We start from the raw sequence: 5,058 nt of genomic DNA, 5'->3' as shown, positions 1-5,058 counted from the left end.
TTCCCTACAAAATGGCAATGTGGAATTTCTTGGTGAGTTGTGGTTTTGCTGCAGTGGGGACCATGCTCAGCACATCAGGAGACCAGGTTCTGTTGGTCATCTGGTACCTCTGTCCCCATGCCCTGTCCAAAGGCCAGATGTGTTCCTGTCTAGAAAGTGCTCTGAACCCGATGCTCCCAGGATCACTCTGGGTAGGCACACCATGTATTAAATATTATTGTATGAAATACAGGTTTAAACATTACGACATTGAGACACCTCAGACCAAAGGACAAAATCATCACTTAGAAGCTTTTGACAGTCGTGCCAACACAACTGCAGCAAATATTAGCCCTCTTCAGGACACTGGAGGCAGAGGTGACGTCGGTGTGACATTGCTAGCCAAGGAGAGCTTTGCTGGGACAGAAACCCCAGTCAGCTACCCCAGCACAGCATACTGGCCTGACCACAGGCTTCTAAATGAGCCTGAAAAATTGAGATTTGCTTTTGGATTATTGAATATACATTGAGTATCTTCTTATACACACGAGGACACCTAGCTATGTAACCTCAGTTGTCAGAATCTTTTATCTCTGTGTTAATTTCGTGACCCCTTTGGTTCTCCTCCTGCTTGCCGGATGAAAGCAGATCTATGGAGGGGAGGGGTCACTGCCAGAGGTCATCTATATTTAATGCACTTTCATGTGCTGGGTCACGTAGCATTCCCAGGCTGAAAAGGAGGCTCTGTTGCTGGGACTTGAATAAACAAGTTGAACGTAGTATGCGGTCACACTGCAAGAAGTTGTCAATCAGTCCTTACTATGCCTTCCTTCTGCTTTTTTTTTTTTTTCAGAGTAACTAGAAAAGTTGGAAGGTTTCCTCTAACTGGGCCATGCTGTTAGGGAGGAAAAGGAGCCTTTGGAGGGCTCACATTCACTTCATTCAAAACAAGCCCACGGGATTCACTTATTCCCATTAGTATGAGCTCTACTAATTCACTAAGCTTACTTACATGGCAAAGGATTTGCTATTACACCTCCCACACCAAAAAGAAAATAGCCCAGCCTATTTCAGCTGCTGCAGTTTGTGCTACATACTCCTGCACTTCCTGAGGCTCCCCATTCGGGCAGCATTCTTGCTCCAGGAAACATGGCAGCATGTGTTTAGTTTTAAGCATGTGCTCTGCAAGTCCCACTGCACTCCCACACGTGACTGATGGAAGAGTTCAGCAGAGACTGGTGTGTGCCTATGAATTCCGGCCAGGGGATACTTGAACAAGTCCATAAAGGCATTTTAGATGTTCCTCTGATGAGAAAAAGATTTTCTTTCAAAATATCAGGCTGTCTGCCTACGCATGCAATGTTTGTGTACGCTGCAGATGAAATGATGAAAATCTGCAGCATCTGACAAGCAAATTAGAGAGGAAAGAAGGTAGAGACACGTATAGTGTCAGGCCTGCTTGAATTCAGCCACAGGTAATTTTCCTGGAATGCAACAGTGGTCACTGCCATGAAGTTTTCCATGCATGAATAACTGCAGCAGAATAATGCTCTTCATGTCTACAACTGCCTACAGGCTCCAGGAAAACTTGGTCATATACAATATGTATTTTAGACTCCCCATGGAGGCAGAGAGTATCATTTGTAGAGATCAGAGCTGTAAGGAATCAAAGTGGATTTAGAATGCAAGATTCAGTTCTAGACATAACTCACATACCAGCAAACATCACAACTTAAACAGCCAAATCAGCTTACTCCAGATTTCCATTAGTATTAGGGCAGTCCAAAATACCTACTGTTTTAGCTGGTCCTGCTTACTTGTCATAAGGTGGTTTGGGTTGGAAAGAACCTTACAGATCATGTAGTTCCAACCCCTCTGCCACGGGCATGTACTTTTGACATTCAGCAAATGGGAGACCCTAATGCATTAAACTGCATCTGCACACGTGTGTATACACATCTGAACATAAAACTAAAGAACAATTAATTTTAATCAGGAGGGTTTCAATCAGGAGTAGCTCTTCTCACAGACCAGTTTGAGAAAGCTGCAGCATTCATTCACAAAGGGTAAGTGGAGACAGCAACATGTCTGTATTGCTCTGAAGCATTTAATAGAGTATCTCAAAATGTTTAAATTAAATTCTGAGTGGACACTGAATCAAAAACACTAAACTAACCCCCCTGAGTCAGCTGCAATGTGTCACACAGAGACACAGTCAACTAGCAAAAGGCAGGGGAACTGAAGTAGGATCTGGGATCCCCTTGATTTAGCATGTTTCTTACCAGCAAGGAAGGAGGACTAAGAAGCTTTTGAGCAACATCACCAGAAGAATAATATTAATTTAGAACGCCTGTAAGCGGAGAGAGGAAAAGGAAAATACAAACCAAAGACAATTTATGAATCTGCCTTTTCTTGGAATGCTAGAGCTTTTAAAATTCAAGGCATTTAGTAGCACATGGAACGGAGTCTTACGGACCCAACCCCCCTCTCCGCTCCCTGCGGCGTCCTCGCCGCCCCTCGCCCGGGTAAGTCCACCCCACGGGACTTTGCTCTGCCCTCCCACCTCCCGGGGCTGGGCTGGGCATCTCAGAGGTGTAATCAGACTTCAGAGCCCACGGCTCACCATGAACGGGGTGACTCGGGCTCTCCTGTTCCCCCTTCACACCCCACATGCAGAAAGCCAGAAGCGGCTATTAAGGAGACTGCCAAGGTTATGGACCACAGGCTTCTGTGAGCTCTGGAAGCACAGCACAGATACTAGTTTCACATCTAGGAGAAAGAAAAAGAGATTGACATGTCTCATGTTATAAGCCATGTGTCAAATTTCCCAGCAATTTCGTACCACAGATGTGTGCCATCCTCTCTGCTCCCACCCTCTTCCGTTTCTAGTGCAGGCAACCAATGCATCATGCTATGGAGAGACCGAGAACTGCAGTCCCCCACCACATTTCCTTCCACCAAGAGAAAAACTTGCATCTTTTGCCCCTCATTTTATCTCCATACTGATATGTCAGAGACCCTCCAGAAACTGCCAAGGCCTCGCAGAAGGCTTGTGCCACATCTGCAAACCTAAAACTTTTGTAGCTCTTGCTAGTTCACTGGTTCAGGTGTCAGGATGGGCAGATGGACACAACTGGACTGAGGTTTACAGAATCAGAGAATGGTGAGGGCCAGAAGGGACCTCTGGAGATCGTCTCATCCAAACCCCCTGCTCCAGCAGGGTCAACCAGAACTGGTTGCCTAGGATCACGTCCAGGCAGGTTTTGAAAGACTCCAGAGAAGGAGACCCCACAAATTACAGGAACACTGTCACAGCTGAGAATATGGCTGTGGTGCTGTAGTATCCAAGTGTCCCTTCTCATTTGTTACTACTAAGAAAAATCTCACGGGCATGGACAAGCAGGCTTTGACATACAGAAGAAAGGCTAGTAATGTCACCAACATGCCCTGTGGCTAACATTTACAAAGAGACATTTTTGCTGCCACATGGAGATAGGGTAGGAAAAAGCCTCCTCTTGTTGGCATACCCACACATGCACGCACACACTGTGCAAAATTGTTTGAAGAGCTTGCGGTCTTGTTGTTAAATGAGTTGTGAATGTTTCCAAAAAGGCCAAACACTAGACAATGGCAGCACATTGCTAAAGAATGTTTAAGGGATTTAGGCTGATCTGATAATTGCCTGGTAAGACAAAAGCAGAAACAGCTTACAGAAATAAAGGACTGGGTTTGAATGAGGTTCCAACAAAGTTGATCTTTAATTTTTGAGATGACATAGCATAGACTGCAAAGAATCAAACCCCACTGCCTACAAGATAAAAATAGAACAAATCTGCTGTCGGGAGAGCAAATCCACATTTATACACCCTTTCAGAGGGCAGGCAAGCAGAACTCTGCGTTGGAAAGAGCCAGTCTCCCTGCTTGCTCCCAGCCACTGCAGGACACCCACCCAGCAGCGAGCTGCATTTCATACACTCCAGAGTCAGGAGCACGACGTGAACGCAGAGGACTCGAACTTTCTTTTTTTTTCACCCCAAACTTTCTGGATGAAGGAGCCAGGACACGTACAGCATAGACAAAACACTGATTTGTGCAATAACTGCAACTCTGGTCTTGCTCCCATAGTCAAAACCATTTAAATTGGAGTTGGATAAATCCAGAAAAAAACATCCATCTGTGAACGTTTTCTGGCCCGTTAGCACGCTGATGTTCATGCACTTCCACAGCAGCATCCTGCACATCTCCCACCCCCTCAGGCAGACAAAAGGAGTGGCCTCTGGCTCAGATGGTCCCCAACCAACACATCCGTGGAGGCTGGGCAAGTTTGACTGGGAAAGTATCACCTTATTATTCTGTCCCTTTGGCACAGCTGTCAGAGAGCACTGTGAGCTGAGCCAGTGCTGCTACGTCTACAAACATCCCTGCTGGCAAGTGGGAAGCAAGTTTCAGTTTGAGGAGAAGAGGGTTACACATAACATCAACCTCCCTGCTCGCACACCCACCAGGAACACTTAACTCATCCCATCAGGAAAGGGAACAGCAACATCCGATCGCTCAGCCCGGACTGAATACATAGGAAAAGGTTTCCTAAATATTGAATGAATTCCAAATCTACGTGTCCTTGAAATAGTCGCTGTGTAACTATGAACACTACACGCTGATGAAAAAACTCAGAATTCTTAACATTATAGTTCTACTAGGCAAAAAAAGAAAAAAAAATAAATTTTCCAGAATGTATTTGCTCTGCTTTCGTTTTAGATGCATAATAAGGAAAAAGAACAAAAAATAAATCAGAGCCTACCTCCCACCCAAAAACAATTACTGTGCTCAGAGAGCCCTCTGAGCAGCAACGGGGCTGGGAATGCAGATACATTTCATGTATCTAGGCAGGTCTGGAACAAGGAAAGACCATAAATTGAGAGACTTTAGAGAGGGCAGCAAACAAAACATTACACGCAAAGCAGCGTGTGTCTTATCACACACATGATATCACAAAGCAAAAAGCACTCTTCTCTATCAAGCACAGAGGCCTGTCAAAACCCTGTCTTATATTCTTTCTTTTTAAAGTATTTTTTTAAT

Source organism: Merops nubicus, unplaced genomic scaffold (assembly GCF_000691845.1).
Source record: "Merops nubicus isolate BGI_N331 unplaced genomic scaffold, ASM69184v1 scaffold6867, whole genome shotgun sequence".
Classification (NCBI taxonomy): Eukaryota; Metazoa; Chordata; class Aves; order Coraciiformes; family Meropidae; genus Merops; species Merops nubicus.
Note: the sequence above shows the minus strand (reverse complement) of the source record.